Source organism: Aethalodelphis obliquidens, unplaced genomic scaffold (genome assembly GCF_003676395.1).
Source record: "Aethalodelphis obliquidens isolate GAN/ISIS:26980383/991018 unplaced genomic scaffold, ASM367639v1 scaffold28, whole genome shotgun sequence".
NCBI lineage: Eukaryota > Metazoa > Chordata > Mammalia > Artiodactyla > Delphinidae > Aethalodelphis > Aethalodelphis obliquidens.
The window spans coordinates 22,547,486-22,568,718 of NW_020837972.1; the positions used below are offsets into that span (position 1 = coordinate 22,547,486).

Below are 21,233 nucleotides of genomic sequence, written 5' to 3' on the forward strand. Positions count from 1 at the left end.
CGACACAAGTCCAGCTTCCAGCCGGGAGGAACGCGGCTGTACAAAAACTGAACAGAGCTTTCTCTGGGATGAGGATGTGACCACACAAAGCACGGCTGCCACACGGGGGACAGAGCCAGGGCGGGTGGCTGGTTACACCCGCGCCCACCTGGGCACAGGATCCCATCGGCAACGCCGGATTAACCAGGAGCGAGGGCGGCCTGTCCCCCAGGTCATCGTACCCATCCCTAACATTTACTTGGTGGTACTTACTCCAGTAGGTTGTTTCTAAATTAAGACAAAATACACACACCATGACATTTACCATTTTAACCATTTGAAAGTGTGCAACATGGTGACATTAAGTCCATTCATAACGTGGCACACAAACGTCACCACCATCTACTTCCAAAAGTTTTCCGTCACCCCCAACAGAAGCCCCACCCCCACGAGCAGCCATGCCCTGTTCCCTCTCCCCCAGCCCCTGACATCCACTCATCTGAATTCTGTCCCTATGGATTTGCCAATTCTAGACATTTCATTTTTTTTAATTGAAGTATAGTTGATTTACAATGTTGTGCTGATTTCTGCTGTACAGCAAAGTGACTCAGTTATACACATATAAACATTCTTGTTTTATATTCTTTTCCATCATGGTTTATCCCAGGAGACTGGATATAGTTCCCTGTGCTATACAGTAGGGCCTTGTTGTTTATCCACTCTATGTACAATGGTTTGCATCTGCTAAGCCCAAACTCCCAACCCCTCTCTCACCCCCTCTCCCTCAGCCACCACAAGTCTGATCCCTATGTCTGTGAGTCTGTTTCTGTTTCGTAGATAGGTTCATTTGTGTCATATTTGAGATTCCACATATAGGTGATATCACATGGTATTTGTCTTTCTCTGTCTGACTTACTTCACTTAGTAAGATCATCTCTAGTTGCATCCATGTTGCTGCAGATGGCCTTATTTTGTTCTTTTTTATGGCTGAGTAGTATTCTGTTGTATACATGTACCACATCTTCTTTATCCATTCATCTGTTGATGGACACTTAGGTTGCTTCCATGTCTTGGCTATTGTGAATAGCGCTGCTATGAACACAGAGGTGCATGTATCGTTCTGAATTATAGTTTTGTCCAGGTATATGCCTAGCCTAGGACTGGGATTGCTAGATTATATGGCAACTCTGTTTTTACTTTTTTAAGGAACCTCCATACTGTTTTCCACAGTGGCTGCACCAACTTACATTCCCACCAAGCGTGTAGGAGGGTCCCTTCTCTCCATACCCTCTCCAGCATTTGTTACTTGTAGACTTTTTAACGATGGCCGTTCTGACCGGTGCGAGGTGACACGTCATTGTAGCTCTGATTCGCATTTCTCTGATAATCAGTGATACTGAGCATCATTTCACGTGCCTACCGGCCACCTGTATGTCTTCTTTGGAGGAACAGACGTTCCATTTAAATGGACTCGTGATACGTGGCCTTCTGTGTCTGGCTTCTTTCACTCAGATAACATTTCCACGTTTCATCCACGTCGTGGCACGTGGCAGTGCTTCACTCCTCTTTGTGGCCGAGAAATGTTCCACTGTGTGGATGGACCACATTTTGTTTATCCCTTCACGTGTCGATGGGCGTGTGGTAGGATTTTTACATAATGTTCTCATTCACCCATTTTCATAGATCGAGATTATTATACCCATTTTAGAGATCTGACAGATAAGAAGCAAAGTTCCAGAAGAATAGATCATTGGTCCAAAGACACAAACTCTAAGCGGCAGAGCCAGGGCTGGAACCCAAGCCTCCCTGAAACACCACCCAGGTGGTGCCCAAATAGTGGTAGAAAGAAGGACGAACGTCTTGCCCCACGCTTCTCACTAGGTGGATCTGGCCGGGCAGGGACCCTGGGCGCTTCTGGCTTCTGTACAGGGACAACCACCTCCAGTCCCCTCCCTCCGCCCCCATCCCCACCAGCAGACTGCCTCCCGGCTGAGCTGAGCTCCCTGGTGGAGGCACACTCGTCCTCACCTCCGTGCCTGTGTTCAGAGGCTCCCGCATGCCCCCAGTGCCGCGCTGTCCAGGCTCCCTTGGCCTTGCATGGAAGCAGGAGGGACCTTCCTCCGCACAGCCTGGCCTCTCCTCAGCCCTGCAACCTCCCCAGGCCTCCTCCCCTCTCCTTCTCCCCTCACTGAGTTCCGGACGCCTCCCATGAACCGTCACAGCTCTCCCCCAAAACTTCGCTCTGAGAATTGCATCCCTTGGACTGGTGTCAGCGACAGATCACGGAAAATCTGTGCCCACAGATCAAGCAGAACAAAATGCCGGTTCGGGGGCTGCCTTCCCCCAGGTCCTGCCGGCACAGCCCTGCTGGGGACAGCCCGGCCAGGGATAAAACACTCGCTCACCGGCACCCAGATCTTGCTGCCTCATTCCGCTGCCCACATCCAGCATCTTCTCCTCCCAATAAAGGAAAACCCTTTCAGCCTGCCCTCGGAGCCACCTGCAGACCGATGCTCAGAGCCCCCCGACTGCAGGGGCCCCTTGCCGCTCCCCTGGGCAGCATCCTCTCAAGGGATGCCTCCTTGCAAGGCCCAGGTGTGCTCCTTATTTTATGTTCATCATCAATTCCATGTGTCGCTCGCTTCGAGACGGTGAAGAACCACCTCTGCTTCTCGTCGTCCTCTTTGGCGCAGTGAACAGTACACACTCTACACCTCTTGCGGGCTTGTTCGGAGCCCAGGACACTGAAACTGTTGCACAGACAGGATCCACGAGGCCATCGCTGCCTGCATCCCATGCGGGAAGGAGATCCACACCGGGGCCCTGAGTGTCGGAGTCACATTGCTCTGCTGGACCGATGAGCTGATCTCTGCACTTAAATCACTGCTGAGGTTAAACGCGCTCGCTGTGCCAGGAGGGGGCCGAGTCTGAGGCCAAGGTGAGGAGTTGATGATGAAGCAAATGGCTGGCACAGCGGCCCTGGCCTAGAGCCCACAGGCCTGCACACCGGCGGGGGCGTCGGGAGCTATCGGGAGCCCGCCTGCATCTTCCAACACCACTCGACAAGCCAGAGTGGCACCTGCCAGCTGGCCGGACCCCACGGAGGCGCCCTGGCAGCCAGGGGCTGGGGAACCAGATGGCTTTGGTGGCTCGGAGGAGAAGGGTGTGAACTGGAAATGGTGGCGGGAAGAGGCGCTGCCCAGGAGGAAGGGGGCTCAGCGACGGCGGAGACGGGCGGGGGGGGGGGGGGACGGGCCGCAGCTTTCACAATGCCATTTACACGTAACCATCCGCACACACCAGCCTGGAACGCAGATGATGCCTGTAACCCCGGCGATGCGGTGATGCGAGACCAGCTTCCAGGAGAAATCTCCCTGGACAGAGAGCGTGCATTTTCCTTTTCACTAATTCCTTAATGTTCTTACCTTTTTAAAAATGAAAATATCATTTTCACGCTAAAAATCATGCACGCACACACACGTACGTGTCGTAGTCTCTGCACATTTCAGTTTGCAATTTTCTTTCGTGAACTACAGGAAAATGAAAGGAAGAAAGAATATGTGTGAAAAGGTGGTTATTGTGTGTCTGTTCCATGTGGTTTTCTGGTGTTTATTTGACCAGATGTTTGTTTCTTTTACTAAAAGCTCCCAGGGGACTGGACCTTGGACAAAAGAGGTAAATAGAAAATAAAAGCAATGCTTTCTCAAAGCGAGATAATTTAGGCAAAATGGAAAGGTAAGAAGGAAGAAGGTTAAAAATTAAGAATCTCCTGTCATCGAGAGCATAAGACGTCCACTTTCTGCCCATATCCTCGTGTGGAAACACACATGGACCTTCACTGAGAAGTGTATTAACTGCCTAGTTTCATTCATTGATGGGAACCTTTATTGAACGTCTAGCACGCTTTGGGCGTGTGCTTCAAAGAGAGAGAGAGCGAGAGACAGTCCCCACAGCACGATAAAGACCAACAATTAGCCCCCAGCACGCACCCAGGAATGAATCAAGGTAGCACTCGAAGAAAAGCGGGATTTTACAAAATCGCCACCATGAGACCCAACAGAACAAGCCCAAAGGGCCACACGGCCTCAGCCCGCAGGTTAGATCAACTGTTCAACCCAATTCATACCGAGGGAAGAAGGGACACGCCATAGGGGTAATCAGACATCTTGTGAAATCATGCATATTCCCATCAGGCTTTGCTGCCATCCCAGACGTGGTTCCCAGCTCCCAGTCTCGTCGGGGCCATCATTCCTGCCTGGAACTTACGCCAGACCCCTGACCATCTTGCCCGGCGGGTTCTCTGCACAAGCACGCAGCCCCTTAATGCATCAGTCACGTCACGGCACTCGCTGAGGCTCTGCCCGCACAGCAGAACCCACGGTGGGTACCACGCGATCTACCCACCCCCTCCCACACCCCTCTCCCCACCTCCCAGCCTCACTGGCTTTCTCATTCTTCCGACACACCAAGCTCGCCCTGATATCAGGGGGCACATGGAACATTCTAGAACACTCTGGAACACTCTCCCCCGCCCCGGGGCCCCACTCACCATTCAGGTCTCCCCGTCTAAGGGCCTCACCCAGCCCATGCCGGCCACTCTCTCTCACGTCCCTGTCTTCACAGCACCTGTCACCACCTGAAACCATCCAGGTCTGGCAGGAGGCGCCTGGGACACGCTTAGGGAATGGACAGAGCACATTCCTCCTGGAGGGCGGACGCGTGACTCAGACGCCACGGCCACCGCCGGAAACTCCAGAGGAAGATAGAAAAAGGCTGAGTTTTTCCTTCCGGGAGGATGTGACCTCACGTGGCAGGAGCGCATGGGCGGGGCCGCCCCCCGCTGCTGGGACTCCTCACAGGTCGTTAGGAGATGCTTGAAGAACCCCGTGGTCCACGGGGAAGCGGGTCACAGGGATGACTTCCTCCCGAATGGGTGCTCTGTAACTCCCACGCGGTCCCCCATGAAAGGGGTGTGTTTGTTGAAGGCGGGAAGGTGTAAACGGACTTCGCTTTCCTCGGAGGTGAGCTCTTCAGACCGGCTGCCGCCCCCTCCCCACAGGCTCAGGGTAGGTATAAGGCGAGAGGCCGCCAGCGCCCCAGGAGGCAGGGCTCAAGGGATCCTTGCTGTGCCGGACCCGAAGCAGGCCTGCGATTCTGTCAACCTGCAAACGAGGTGGCTGTCCGAGCAGGCTTGCCACGGACATGTGGAGACGCGAGGGGGATGGGGCTCCAGGCTTCCGTGTGCAGAGCCTGCCCGCGAGCAGAGCCCCGGCATCCGCATGCTTCCCTCCCTCCCGCTTCCCATCCAGCCTTCCTTAAAGGCCAGGACGGAGGGGGCCGGGGGGAGGGCAGCTGCCAGAGGCCCCTTTTGCTTAAGAAGCTGAATTAGGTGGGACCCACCCCAGCTCTCAGGAGAGAAAAACAACACAGCAAGCGTGCGGTGTGCCGCCCGGACGTGGTCGAAAACTATTTTTAAGTAGCGATCGGCTGGAAGTTAAAGGCTCCTTCACGGTGTGAATGGGGCTTGATTCACCGCCACCCGCAGGTAGCTGCAGCTGTGTCTGGGGCGCGGCAGGTCGCCGATAAAGGCTTCCCGGGTGAGTGGGAGCCTGTCATTAACTGAGAGACGTGGTCTGTGGGTGCTTCGAGGGGTCTACGAAGTCAGTACCGGATGCCGCCACGATGGAAAAGGAGAATCTATTTGTTGATGGTTGCACAGAAAGAAGGACGCTGGCCATGTCTCAGACACCCACCAGCGAGAAAGGGATTCGATGGGGCACTGGCGGGGCTGATGGGCAGCTGAATGTGCCAGCGAAGGCAGCCTCCGGGGAGAGTCCTCCAGACCCGGAGACGAGGGGCGGGTTTTATTCCTGCTTCTGGAAGAAAGCCCCAGGGTTCTCAGGACAGAGCAGGAAATAAGTCGAGTTCACAGCTGGAAGCCTTAAATGCATGGCCTCCTGGGGCAGGTGGGAAGGGAGAGGGTTCCTGAACAAGGGGGATTGGGGCGACACACTCACAGGCACGGCGGCGGTCCGAGTGCCACGGGACCCACCCAGGTCCAGCTCTCACCTGCCGCCCAAACCCCCGTCTTTGCCGCGCGTCCTTTCCAGCCTCTTCCTGCCTGCTGCCCCTCCACCCACTGCTGCTTTACGACCAAGCCTCTTAACTGACTGGCGCTGAGCAGCGGGTGTCGAACAGCGAACAACGAAGAACGATTTGATGAGTCCTTTGTTCTCTGTTTTATTTATTAAATTGTGATTAAAAACCATTAAAGGCGCCCCGTCCTGATGCATAGAAATAAATCTCACAAAGACCCTGGAGGTCTCCTTCCGGGTGGGTCCCACTTCCCGAGGGCGGCCCCATCTCCTCTCTCAAGATCCCAGCCCCACCCATGCCCTATCTCGCCGCAGGACGGCCAAACGTGAGGTTCAGGAAAGGAGTTGTCCAAACGTCAAGGCATGACCGACCGATTGGATTGTGGAATCGATTTAGGAGGTCTTAACACCATTTGTTTAAATAGAAGGGGATGGGATGGGGTGAAACTGAATAGACACTCACCTACAAGTTAGGAACTATTAACATCTCCATTTTACAGACAAGGAAACTGAGAGGGAAGGTCACTCCACGAGCAAGTAGTGAAGACACGATTTAAACACAGAACTGTCTCCTATAACACTCGAGCTAACCCCCCCCGCTGTATTTTTATTATAGCATTCTCAAAAGTGACACATCTGACTGCCCTTCTCCCTGTGAATTTCATGTGATATGACTTTATATGCAATCATCATGTACCAATTTGATTGAATGAATGAATGGATGGATGAATGAAATGTGAAGAAAATGCAGAGGGTGATCTCTAAATTCATTTGTCCACTTTTTCTTGCACCTCCGATCTTAAAACAATCAGCAATGACAGAAGCCTGCATCCTGAAGGGACTCACGTAATTACACCTTTTCATCCCCACCCAGGAGGGCAGCTTAAAGATGACGTCACCCAACGATAACACTCTTTTAAAAATGCGCTTCCAGACTTCCCTGGTGGTGCAGGGGTTAAGAATCCGCCTGCCAACGCAGGGGACACAGGTTCGATCCCTGGTCCAGGAAGATCCCACATGCCACGGAGTAGCCAAGCCCGTGCACCACAACTACTGAGCCTGTGCTCTAGAGCCCGCGAGCCACAACTACTGAGCCTGTGTGCTGCAACTACTGAAGCCCGTATGCCTACAGCCCGTGCTCCGCAACAAGAGAAACCACCGCAGTGAGAAGCCCGTGCACCGCAACGAAGAGTAGCCCCTGCTCGCCGCAACTAGAGAAAGCCTGTGCACAGCAACAAAGACCCAATGCAGCCAAAATAAATAAACAGGTAAATAAATTTATTTTTTAAAATGCACTTCTTAGAACTTTCTTTTTACTTTTTTTTAAAGATTCTTTTGATGTGGACCATTTCTAGTCTTACTGAATTTGTTACACTATTGCTTTTGTTTTATGTTTTGGTTTTTTGGCCACAAGCCATGTGGGATCTTAGCTCCCTGACCAGGCATCAAACCTGCACCCCTTGCATTAGAAGGCTAAGTCTTAACCACTGGACCACTAGGGAAGTCCCAAACTTTCTTTTTAAAGATAACTTAGACAACTGGGAAAAGTCTGAGTACACACACACGCACACACACACACAAAGCCAATTCTAGCATAATGACAACCTACGACAGAGAGGATCAATCCAGTGAAATTAGGTGAACCACAAAAAGTGACGGCTGTTTATCCTATGTGCTTCCCTTTAAACGCAGTGACCCTCAACGCCAATGAAACCCAAGGACTGTGTGGAGAATCCACTCGTAGGTCCATCACCAGAGAGGCTTAAGGGCCAGAAAATAAATGTACGCTGGGTGAGGAGAGCAGGTGTTCCGAAGACCACTGGTCTACCCAGTATGCACTCACCCTTCTTCCTTCTCACAGAACTCCAGTTGTATTGCAGGCGGTCACGCCCCAGGAAATCAGCTGTAATTTCCCAGCTTCTGGTGCAGTCTGGGTTGGGCACCTGGCAGGTGTGACAAATGAGAGATAAGCAGAAGCCACTGAATGGCGTCTCCAAGAACACACGCGAAAGGGGGTGCTTCAGCTGTCCCTCCCTTTTTCTTGCCCTCCATCCACTTCCCCTCCTTTCTGCCTGGAATGCGGACATACCGGCTGGAGCTCCAGCCGCCATCCTGAGAGCATCGAGATGAGGGTCACTGTCATCAAGACGACAGAGCAGCAACCTAGGACCCTGAGTCCCCAGTGATTCCGGGAAGCCCACACACCTGGAAGCTCTGGATTCCCCACATCTGACATTTTTAAGCCACAAAAGTACAAAGCCGTATCTTGTTTGAGGCACTGCATTTTCTTTAACGTGCAACTGAGCGTAATCCTGAATGATGGATCTAGGACACCATGGACCAGAGGGCCATTCCATGCTGCAAGAACCGTAATCCTTGAGTGAGATTCTCCAGGAGAGCAGCCCTGACAGCCCTGCCCGCCGATCGGATGAGGAAGCCACGACTCCCGACTCAGCTCGCTCCTGTCACTCAGCCAGTTAACACGTCGTGCCAAGGTGGCCTCCTACTAACTCTCCAATCCGTGCACTTCCTTCATGCTGCGATCCTCATCCGGGCCACCAGTAGCTCCCCCTGGATCACGTGACCAGCCCGCTCAGCGGGCTTTCTTCTAGCCACGCCTCCCTTTAATTCGTGCTCTGCCGAGAAGGCAGAACAGTCTTGGGAAAATGGACATCGGACTGTGTCATCCTCTTCCTTAAAGGACTTCAGAGGCTGCCCCTTACCTTGAGGATCAATGCCCAGTCCTGACTGCGGCTTGCAACCCAGCCCTGCCTCGTCTCCAACCTCAGTCCACAGTCCTGACTGCGGCTTGCAATCCAGCCCTGCCTCGTCTCCAACCTCATCGTGTGGGTTCTCCAGGGAGGGGGATGGCCTGGGAGCGTGGGGTTGGCAGACACAAACTATTACATTTAAAACAGGTAAACAACAAGGTCCCACTGTGTAGCACAGGGAACCATATCCGATCTCCTGGGGTAAACCATAAAGGAAAAGAATATAAAAAATAAAGAATGTCTGTGTGTGTATAACTGAGTCACTCTGCTGTAGAGCAGAGATTAGCACAACACTGTAAATCAACTATACTTCAATTCAAAAAAATAATAGAAGAAATTTCTGTGGGATTTCAAAAGACAGGCAGGAAGTCATCACGGCTGGAGGCCATTGGCCAGTTTTATGGAAGGAATCACTCCGAGCTAGGCCTGGGTGGGATCAGAAGGTGGGCAGGACGGTCACTCCCGCAGGAAGGAGAGGCATGAGCCAGGCGCCTCCAGGCTCTAGGCTCCCAGTACATTGGTACAGCCTTTCATCAGGCCATGCGGGGATGCCCGCATAGAGTTGTAAAGATGTCGGCCAGCCGAGCAGGTCGTGTCCCCTCCGTCCACGCCTTGCCTGGGTCACACATTTAACTGCTCATCTTGGCTGGATCCACTTGGGCTGCTAGCGTAAAACACCACCGAGGGAGGGAGAAATGCATTGTCTTGTAGTCCAGGAAGCTGGGTGTCCAAGATCAAGGTGTGGGCAGGGTTGGTTTCTCCTGAGGCCTCTCTCCTTGGCGTGGGGACGGCCGCCTTCTCGCTGGGTCCTCACGTGGGCTTCCTCTGTGCGCGCACACAGTTCTGGCGTCTCTCTGTGTCCCCGATTTTCTCTTATGAGGACACCCGTCGTCTTGGATTCGGGCCCACCCTCGTGACCTCCTTCAGACTTAGTTCCTTGTTTCAAGGCCCCCATCTCCTTTAAAGAGCAAACAGAGTCATGTTCTGAGGTCCTGGGGGTCCTGGTTAGGACTTCAACATATGGATTGGGGGGGTGGGTACACAACTCAGCCCATAACACAACCCCTGAAGAAATAAGGGCTCCAAAGAACAGAGAGGAGTAACAGTAGCGAGGAGGAAGGACAGCACCTTTGGAGGGTGGAGCACAGTCAAGGGAGAACTTCGCAGTTGGCCTGGGGTCAGAACACGGGGCCTCGGGTTCCAAGGTTCCTGAAAGGGGCACCGAGCATTGGAGCATTTTGCTAATTCCAGGCCCTGAAGGCAACAGGACCCAAATCATTCATCATTCACGATGGGCAGCCGCAGAATTCATTCCTTTTTCTCCAAGATCTTTGGGCCGAGTAACAGTATGTCTTTTAATAATGGATCCTTAAGTTCAGTGGGAAAAATAGGTTTACAACTGATTCTGTGACCTTAAAATCAAAGAAGGGGGGTGTGCAGCTGTTGCAGCCTGCCTCTCCCCCACCATAGCTCCCGGCCAGCGGCACCGTCCGCCGGGCACGTCCCGCTCAGCCCTGCTGGCTGTACGTTCGACCCTCACACATGCACGTGAAGGGGGTCGGGAGCTGTAGAAAGAAGCACTGCAGGCAAAGGCGCCCTTTAATAATAGCACGGCCTAGGAGAAGCTCCCTGACAGCACTGGTTCCAGCTGATTTCAGCCAATAATCCAGTATGAGAAATTTCTAGAGTTCCAGTTAACCAAACAACTGCTCTTCTTAACAAAAGAATGGGACTGACTATTTGCATTAGAGTGGGCGAACCCTGGGGAATGATTTTAGGTGCATTCCAACATTGGCCCCACCAAACTCAGCAATGAAACAGTCAGTAATCAAGGAGCTGGAGGAGAAAACAGGTGGAAACGGGGTGTGTGTGTGTGTGTGTGTGTGTGTGTGTGTGTGTGTGTGAGAGAGAGAGAGAGAGAGAGAGAGAGAGAGAGAGAGGGAGGGAGGGAGGGAGGGGGAGAGAGACTGTGTATTTGCCCTTCCTTTCCCCACCGGCATTTAAAGAATGTCTTCTCAGCTATTAATTTCTTCCATTAAGAAACACTGCACATTGCTTAAGAGAGAAGGCTCTGGAATCAGATGACCTAGATTAGAATCTTGCCCCCAGCCCCACCCCCAGTTACAAACTGTGTGACTTTGAACAAGTTACTTAAATTCCTGGTGCCTATCCAAAGCCCATTCCTAACACCGGAATTCATAACAGGGCTGCGGAAATTCAGTAAAATTAAAAACTCAGAGGGCGTCGAAGAGGACCTGGCTCTGTATGTTAAGAGCAGCAGCATCATCTATCTCTCCTCCTTCTTTCCTGGGCCGAGACGATGAGACTGGGATTTCCAGCAATTCCCTCATTTCAGTAAATGCTGCTGCTTCGCTTTAGATGCCCCGAGAAGTTCACGATAATAGGATCTTCCCGGCGATGCTTGCAGGTCACTGGGTCACCTCAGCGGGCACAGGCTGGATCGTTTGTCTCGAAGCCTAAAATAATTGCTGCAGGTGCCAGTGTCGGAACCAGGATCACCGGGGCAGCCATTCACGCCCTGGCTCATCTGCCTTTTACGGTCGCCGCTAATCATCACGCAGGGGCCCCTCACTGCCCAGCGCGCGTGCGCGTCACTTACTGCACAGGCGGCCCGAGAATCCTTGATTCGCTAATAAGAAAATGACAGCCTAGTGTCAGTGTTTGAAAATTACCTTTAGGAGTCAGGCAGGAAGGGTATTTTTAAATGGTCATCATTTTTAAAAAGCGTAGACATGCCTTTTGCCATCCCGCATCCTCTCCCCGAGCCACCCGCCGCCCAGCCCTGGAGGCTTGGGGACGGCGGACCCCATCCTGACTCAGCGCCAGCCTGGGCTCTGCCGCCTGGCTCTGGTGGGGCGCAACGTCAGGTGCCCAGTAATCGGGATCTGAGAGGCATTAGCTCACGTGACCGGGCTGACCTCTCCTGGCCCTGATTAACTTTCCAGCCATAAGCCGCCGCCTGCAGCCTGCTCTGGGCTCACGCTGACTTTCCACATTTTGAATAAGATTCAACAAGTCTAACTGGTGGAGTATTTGTGTGTGTGTGTGTGTGTCTGTGTGTGTGTGTCTGTAGATGGAGATTCCTAGGGGAGAAGAAAGAAAAACAGAACAGCACCCCATAAGAGAACAGTGTAGGAAGTGCAGAGGCGGGGGTAGGAAGAGGGGTTGGCTTAGGAGAGAAAGATCTAGAAGCAACAGGAGGAATCACAGCCCCAGGTCACTCAGCACGAGGCAGAGGCCTGGGGCCCGACAGCTGGGGAAGGGTGTCCCTCTGGGTGCACTGCGTCTGTCACGTGCCGGGGAAGGAGACGGCTCCACTTTGGTTGTGTTTTGACGAGAGCTTCAGTGAAGTCCTCCTACGATATCCCCGTCCTGTGCCCCAAACGCCCCAGCTGAGCCCCCTCCTGGATGGAGCGGCACGGGAAGGCCCAGGGGCCTCTGGAAAGTGGGTGGGGGACCTTGTGACCACGCTGGCCCTCCCCTGGCACCAGGACCACGGGCGAGGGTGCCAAGAGGCGCCAGAAGGAGGGCTGAGCCGCCAGAGGCAGGGGTGAGGGGAAACTGCCTCTGCAGGTCCTCGGTCATGGCCAAGCCCCTCCCCGCGTGGGCTTTCAGACAGGCTGAGCTCCAGCCTCTTATCTGAAAAGCAAACAAACACACCTGCAGAAGGCAGCCTTTACACCCAGGAGTCCTCTTCTGTCGTGTGGCACTTTCCACGTTTTGACCTGCTTCCTAAAAGAGCTCCCGGTGATGAATCTGCCTGCCGGCCTCCAGTTTTCCCAAAGCGGGGAAGGCCCACCAACGCGCAGTGAGCGGCCTCGGGAAGGTCTGAGATCCCCAGACTCCGCGGTCCATCCACCCCAGTTCAAATCCCAGCTCTGCCACTTCCTGGCTGTGTGACCTCAGGCTAATTACTCCACCTCTCTGTGTCTCAGTTTCTTTGTCTACACAATGGTGATGGTAGCAATGGCTACTGTCTGAGTTTCCTGTGGCAGCAGTAACAAATTACAGCAAACTGAGTGGCTTAAAACGACAAAAATTCATTCTCCCACAGATCTGGAGGCCATAAGTCTGAAACCAAGGTCTCCGGGGCTTGGGGGGAGGGTCCTTCCTGGCTTCTTCCAGCTTCTAGTGCCCCCAGGCTTTCTTTGGCTTGTGGCCGCATCCCTCCAGTTTCTGCCCCAGGGTCACACGGCCTCTTCCGCTGTGTCTGAACGGGTGGCGGCATTCAGGGCCACCAGACCATCTAGGATAATAAGCTCCTCCTCTCCAGGTCCTTTTAACGTAATCCCATCTTTGGCCATGTAGGTAATATTCACTCTATTGCCATATAAGGCAATAGTCACAATTCCAGGGATTAGGACACAGATGCATTCCGCCTCCTACACCTACCCTGGAGGGCTGCTATGAAGACTTAACGAGCTAAAACCTGCCAAGTGTCTAGGACGTTGCTTGGCACCCAGGGAGAGCTGAATGCCTTCGTCAGCTGTCGCAGCGTCAGTTATTGTTATTGTTATTGTTAACCTTTTTTACCAAAACAGGGCAGGCCTCAAGGGCCGAGCCCAGGCGAGCAGGAGCAAACGTCTAGAGAACATTAGCCGTCTCTTACCTTCACTATTTTCATTGTTAGGCTTATTTCTTCTAAGATGATGTGAAGATTTCATTTATGGTAATCATATAAAATTGTTTCTTTTTAGCCTCCATAAGTGTCTTTAAAAAGGAAAACGAGGCCATTGAAACAGATACTAAGGCAGCAATAGCACAGGCTTCAACAACGGGGGCAAAAAGAAATTCCGAAGCTGGCATTCCGGGGGGCAGGGGGGCATCCACCCCACTCCAGGGATAAAGGGGCAAGCAAAGCACTGCGACAGCTCACAACACACAGGTGCACGGGGTGGGGGAGGGTGCCTGCGCGACCCCAGTTTGGGAAACACAGGCGTGAGATTACTGTCTCCACCTTGGAACCGTGGTACCAGCCTGTTCGTTACAAAACAAAGACCAGAACCCAGGGCTCCCGGGGCAGCTAACCCGTGTTTTCCAGCGCGCGTTTACTGCTGGGGAGGAAGGAGTTAAGTTCCCCCCATTTGTTTCTTCCAGGATTGTGAGCCACAGGGCCATCCTGGGGGTGGGGTTGGCCCGGAGGGGACACAGCTGTCCCATGGGCCAGGCGCCCCGATTAACCCCCCGTAGGCACCCTTGTTTCTGATGTGCTCCTCCTCCTTGAAAAATCAACGAGGGCGTTTCCTGCCTTTGCTGCTGGGTTTGAGGCTCCCGCTGTTCCTCCCTCTCCCTTGCTTCTGCAGGCCTCCAGGTCGCTGCGCAGGGGAGAAGGAAGGAGGCTCGGGCTCCCCCCGCTGCAGAAACGTCCTGTCTGCCCAGACCTGGGCAGGGCTCCAAACGCAAGCATCTACCCCAAGGCCCCATGCGGGAGATAGACAAAGGGAGACCGAGCCCATCACAGCTCATCCACCCAGGCAGGGCCACACGGATGTCACTCCGTGCACAGTCTCTTCCTCCCACACAGTTTAGGCAGCTCTGCTCACAAGAAAAGGAAAATAAATAAACTGCAGAAAAATCTACTAAAAAATCTAGGTTACACTGCCCAGGAGACAACAGTCAAGACAAACTTCAAAGGACCAGTGCAATTGGCACCTCTGCTCTGGGCTCTCGAAACAGATCAGAACTGCGGGGCCCGACGTCAAGCCTGATCGTGACGTGAACTAAGCCGGGGGTCCGGGCTTTAAAGGAGCTGTTCCCCAGGTCAACACGGCAGCAGGCATTTCATAAAGAAGCCACACGGGAGCCCAGCCTCCCCTCCACGTGGCCGTTTCTGCAGAGTACGCGCGTCACCAAGATGTAACGTGGCTGCTTAAACATTCAAGTTGCTGAGAGCGGGGAGAATGTGACATTTTCATCCCGTGCCAGTAGAGGGCACCGCTGAGGGAGGGGGCCTGTGCAGGGGCTCAGCTCTGCTGTCAGTCAGCTGAGCAGGTGCAAAGCTTACAGGGACTAACCCCCATCCAGTGCAGGGGGTGCGGGGAGAAGGCCCCCGTTAATCTATCAGGTGCGATTCTGTCCTGTTGATACTATCCTACTAATTCCATTGTCATTTTCCTGCCTGGTCTGTTTAGAATCCAAGAATCACAGCAGTGATGATACTAGCCAGCACGCACTGAGCCCTCACTATACGCCAGGCCCTGTCCTGAACGCTTCACATCACGTAACTCACTTAATCATCAAAACGCCCCATCTGAATGAGAATAATGGTAATAGCTAATATTTACTGAGCGCTTACTAGGTCCTGAGCACTTTTCCTGTATTAGCTCGATCCTTTGAGGAGGAGGTAGATACCATTGTTCTCCCATTTTTAGAGATGAGAAAATGAGGCACAGAGAGGTTAAGAAACGCACCTGTGGTCACACAGCCAGGAGATCACAGAGCCAAGATGAGAACCAGCCAGGGTGGCTCAAGACTAACCACGGCCAATGCCATCTACTGAAGGCCATTTCGGACAGTCCCATTTGGGGAACTAACTCCCCTTGCAGGTGCCGTAGGGAGAGACGTAAGTGCAGGGGCAGGTCAGCACGCTCCTCAGTGGCAGTGTGGCGAGGTGGTTAGCGCATGAGCTCTGCCCAAAGGGCCACAGTGAACCTTGGCTGCTTCACTCGCCGGCCACATGAGTTTGGGCAAGTGGCTTCCCCTCCCTGGTCTCAGTCCCCACCTTGAAGGTGCGGAGAATAACAGCTCCCGCCTTAGAGCATTAGCTATTTTAGTACCGCTGTTATGACTGGACCCCAAACAGACTCGTCACAACTGGAACTGTGAATCAATAATGCATTATTACTATGGTAATAATCAACAGTGGAATTATTCAGAAAACACCAACGGTCCCCAATGTGGCAGGACCGTATTCTGACAGAGTGATGGAGGCCTTCACCCCGGACCTCCTGCACCCCAGGGAAGAGGGAAAGAATATTCTGGACCAGTCCTGCTTAGGCTCAACCCTGATGGCAGAGCTGACCCCAGCCAGCTGTACGCTCCTCCCCGCGCGGAAGAGAAGTTAACTGTGAAATCCTGAAATGCTAGCGAAAACACCGAGTAACTGAATTTATCCTCCAGTGATAAGATTAACTTTCCTGCTCTTGAGAAAAAGCGGAGCTAAAACAAGCTGACTTACAGACAAGAAAGCAGCCCCGGGTGCCATGGACCTTCGGGAGTCACACGCCACCCACATCAGTGCAGTTGCCTTGCTTACAGCTCTGACCCTGCACACGCGCCGTCTGCACACCCAGGCCTCACCCCCCAGGGAATGCCGGGCTGAGCAGGAGGAGACACCCATGCCCGGAGGGGTCATGCACCCTCCGAACAGTGACCACCTGAAGGAAGGCCAGAGGAAGCGGCCCCCGACAAAGGACAAGGAGAGCCCGCCCCGCCCTCGAGGAGAGAGGAGGAAACAGGTTTCCTGCAGGGGGTGCGGCTGCACAGGGAACCAGGCCAGAAGAGACCAGCCCCTGGAGCCCCGAGCCGCCCCACAGTGCCCGGAGCCTTTGAGACCTGCCTTCAGGGGCCACTCAACCCTCCTGGAGTGGGTGCTCTGGGGTGCGGCACAGGTATCAGGGTTTTAAAAACAGATTTATTGAGATAGAGCTCACATAGCATCGAACTCATCCATTAAAAAACAAAAAAAGACACAGACCTACTAGAGCATGGGCTTGAGGACACGGGGAGGGGGAAGGGTACGCTGGGATGAAGTGAGAGAGTGGCATGGACATATATAGACTACCAAACGTAAAATAGATAGCTAGCGGGAAGCAGCCGCATAGCACAGGGAGATCAGCTCGGTGCTTTGTGACCACCTAGAGGGGTGGGATAGGGAGGGTGGGAGGGAGGGAGACGCAAAAGAGAAGAGATATGGGAACATATGTATATGTATAGCTGACTCACTTTGTTATAAAGCAGAAACTGGCACACCATTGTAAAGCAATTATACTCCAATAAAGATGTTAAAAAATATAATAATAAAGTGTACAATTCAGTGGTTTTTAGTCTATTCCCAGATACATGCAATCATCAGCACGGTCCACTTCAAGACATTTTCATCCGTTCGTCATCTCAAAAAGAAACCCTACACCTTTATCATTTCCCAATCCCCCCCAGTCCCCAGCCCTGAGCCGCCACGAATCCACTTCCTGTCTACGGATTTCCGGTCCTGGACATTTCATGCCGGTGGAATCATACAACAGGTGGTCCTCTGTGTCTGTCTCTTTTCTCTTAGCATCATGTTCTCGAGGTTCACCCACGGTTTGGGAGGCATCAGAACGTCACTCTTTTCACAGCTGAATAGTATTCCCGTGTGTGGACCTACCAATTTTGTTCGTCAGCAGGCATCCGTAGTTTTTAAAAGATCTGAGAACCGTTGCTGGAAACAGAGCCGTGTGTAACTCCATACTGTTTCTCCTCCCTGCTTCCTCTTCCCCCCTTAGCTGTACCCTAGATTTCTTCCCGCCGATTTGTTCCCCCTTCTTCCCTTCACATCCCGAGTCTGATCTCTTCTCACTATGGCCACTACTGTGCCCTGACCTGAGCTGAGACCCCACCGACACACCCCCGGGTGGCTGTGTCGGCCCCTCCCACCTCCTTGTCCATGTCTGTCCTGCGGTCCACCCACACACAGCCGCCGGAGCAACCTACTGAAAACAGGCAGACCATGCAACCCCCTGGGGGCCTCCTGATTGCTTTTATCCTCGCGGGGAACAGATCTGAGGCCCTTCCGATCACTACTGCGTGACCTGGACCTGCTTCCTCCCAACATGTCCTCACCCTGCGCCCACCACCTTCCAGACGTGCCGGCCAGCTCGCTCGTCCTCCCTCGAGGAAGGAAAAGGTGGGCCGCAAGGGCAGCGCCACACGGTGGGTACCCACTGGCTTCCAAGCTTGGCCGACCCAGGTTTGAAGCCTGGCCCGTCCCTGTCCAGCTGTGCGACCCTGGAAGGGTCCCTTCATTTCTCTTAGATGATTGTCTTGTCTGTACGATGGGTCTAAACTAGCACCAAGGCCCACCTCGTGAAGCCACAGTGTCGCACATGTAAAAAGTGAAGGCACGCGGAGATGTCCAGCCAGCAGCACACGTATTCCTGCATCTGCAGCTTCAAGAACTGTTCACACAAGTTCCCTTATTGAATTCTCAGCCTAAAAAATGGCCCAGAACTGGAAAGAAGGGACACCACCCAGAGCTGATGGGCTTGGGGACTGTCCAGAGCCTGGGGGTGACAAAGCCACCCAGCCCGTCCTGCTGTGTGTCAGCTGAGCGCCTACTACGTGTCAGCCACTTGCTGGCACGGGGCATTTGGCCACGGCTATGTTCAAGCAAAGTTGGGGGACCGTCTGGATGCGGGTGGGCCAGGAGAAGTCCAAAGTGACCCCCAATCCTCAAGATGGGGTGTCTGAGTGGCAGGTGGCACTCTTTACTTTGATGTCCAGAGATTTCTTTCCAGAGGCAGTGGAGGTTTGGGAGGGAAGATGAGGTCGGTGGGCACCAGGTTTTAATCTACCTTGACAGGCAGTTTGAGACTCTCCCGTGTGGCTGCCCCGTGCCGTGGCGGACCCTGCTGTAAAACTCAGCCCACGACCCTCCAAACGGCCAGCCCCGCGTGTTACCCAGAAGGACAGCAGATTGGGTGTGGTGACCGCCCGTTGTCTGTAATAATGAGGAAACATCGACAGCCTCGTTCAAGTACGTGCAGCTACTCTAAGGTATGTTTTTTGCAGTTTTTTTATGTCATGGAAGAATGCCAACCTTATCATGTAAAATGTTTTAAAAACATAATTCAAAACAGTTAATGGAATAAAAATCCTCATAGAGAAAAGAAACGGAAAAAAATGCCAATATTAACAATGATTGTGTCTGGGTGACAGAACTGTGAGTCATAAATATTTTCTTCTTCCTGCTTTTCTTTTTTTTGATACTTTCTAACTTTCCCACAATGAACAGTCATTACTTTCAAAATAAAACTTAAAAGATGTCATTAAAAAAAAACAAATTCAATTTGCAGAACCCATGCCGTGAGCTGGGGAGGGACTGTCTGTGTGGTTCTGATGTCAACAGAGGCTCCCCTGTCACCTGTCCAAGCCCCAGGCTCCAAGCTCACCGGCATCCCCACCCCGGAGCAGGTCCCAGCTAACTAGGTGGATGCACAGATCAGATCCTGGGCTCGTGAATCTGAGCCCTTTACAGACCTGGCACTAACACCCCAGACATAACTTCCTAATACTCCAGGGCTCCTTCGCTGGGGGGTGGGAGGTAGGAGGGAAACATCAGAAAACAGCAAACAAAACCATTGCCCGATTTTCCTCTGCATCTCTGAGTCTGAAGTAACAACGGAGCGACATGATGGGGAGTGTTTCTGTGTTAGAAACAATCAGCCAACAATAAACATCCCAATGGAAACCAGCTCTGCTGAACCAACTGCAGCAGACAATGCTAAATACCGCTATCACAGCATCCATGTCTTGGCAACAGGAGTATTTCATCCGAGGGAATCTCACCGAAGTCCCGCCGCCAGATCGGCAGCTACAAGCCGCCCTCTAAAGGCCTCTTTTCCAAAAGCAGGACAACTGGGTTTTCTTTGGCGGCACAGGATGGGGGGTGGGGCAGGGTGGGGACAGGAGGAAGGGAGAACCTTTGCACTTCAACAGCGGGACCCCCCCACATAGCCAACTCCCTGAGGAAGGAACTGGCAAAGTACAGCCGCCCACTGGTTTCCAGACACTCCTGGGAACTCACAGCTCATTCTCAGTGTCCACGGGTGAAAGCTTGGGGACTCCAGACCCTTGTCATCCCACCTGCTCCAGAAACACCCTGTCAGCACTTCCTGCACAGCCATCTAAAAGGAATGAAGACACCCTTCCTTCCTGCAAATACTCAGGGTCTTTGCACTGGTATCTGTACAGTTGGATTCTTCTCGTCATTCAGGGCTCAGCTTAATGTCACCTCCTCCAAGAGTCCTTCCAGGATCATCCCACCACAGTCTCTCAAGTCAGGCTGCTGTAAACCTCTGTATGGTGTTACCTCCACTTGTTGGTTATTTATTCACCTGCTTGTTGTCAAACAAACACACACACACACACTAATGTCATCTCCATAAGAACAGGGACTTCAGCTATCTTGCTGGCTGCTCTGTGCCCAGCCCCTAAAATGCTTCTTAAATCTAAATAGACATTTCTCCAAAGAAGACATACAGATGGCCAACAAACACATGAAAGGATGCTCAACATCACTAATCATTAGAGAAATGCAAATCAAAACTACAATGAGGTATCACCTCACACCAGTCAGAATGGCCATCACCAAAAAATCTACAAACAATAAATGCTGGAGAGGGTGTGGAGAAAAGGAGACCCTCCTGCACTGTTGGTGGGAATGTATAGCCACTAAGGAGAACAGTACGGAGGTTCCTTAAAAACCATATGACCCAGCAATCCCACTACTGGGCATAAACCCTGAGAAAACCATAATTGAAAAAGATACATGTACCACAATGTTCACTGCAGCACTGTTTACAATAGCCAGGACATGGAAGCATCCTAAGTGTCCATCAACAGATGAATGGATAAAGAAGATGTGGCACATATATACAATGGAATATTACGCAGCCATAAAAAGAAACGAAACTGAGTTATTTGTAGTGAGGTGGATGGACCTAGAGTCTATCATACAGAGTAAAGTAAGTCAGAAAGAGAAAAACGAATACCGTATGCTAATGCACGTATATGGAATCTAAAAAAATGATACTGATGAAACTAGTGACAGGGAAGGAATAAAGACGCAAACGTAGAGGATGGACTTGAGGACACGGGAAGGGGGAAGGGGAAGCTGGGAGGAAGTGAGAGAGTGGCATGGACATATATACACTACCAAACGTAAAATAGATAGCTGGTGGGAAGCAGCCGCATAGCACAGGGAGATCAGCTCGGTGCTTTGTGACCACCTGGAGGGGTGGGATAGAGAGGGTGGGAGGGAGGGAGACGTAAGAGGGAGGGGACATGGGGATATATGTATATGTATAGCTGACTCACTTTGTTATACAGCAGAAACTAACACAACATTGTAAAACAATTATAGTCCAATAAAGATATAAAAAAATAAATAAATAAAATGCTACTTAATATTTAATAGGTGCTCAGATGTTTGTGGGATGAATAAGCGAATGCACTAGGCATATAAAAATAAAGGTCACAACCACTGCCTTCCAGGAACTTCATTTTAGAGGAGAGAACCGTCATGGTTCTCATGGTGAGATCTCACCCTCTCATGGTGAGGGTGAAGAGAAAAACAGTGCACAGGCAGTAACCAGATCAAGGGGAGGGG

At 52.3% G+C, this 21,233-nt stretch overlaps 1 protein-coding gene across 1 annotated transcript in view; it reads right to left on the reverse strand.

The window, feature by feature from the left end:
• The window catches only part of RIMBP2 (RIMS binding protein 2), a 246,373-nt gene extending 238,360 nt beyond the window's left edge, over positions 1 to 8,013 (reverse strand). The window contains exon 1 of the mRNA XM_027125143.1: positions 7,918 to 8,013. The gene's annotated coding sequence lies outside the window, so the exon portion shown is untranslated. The remainder of the gene's footprint in view (positions 1 to 7,917) is intronic.
• Between the last annotated feature and the right edge of the window lie 13,220 nt (positions 8,014 to 21,233).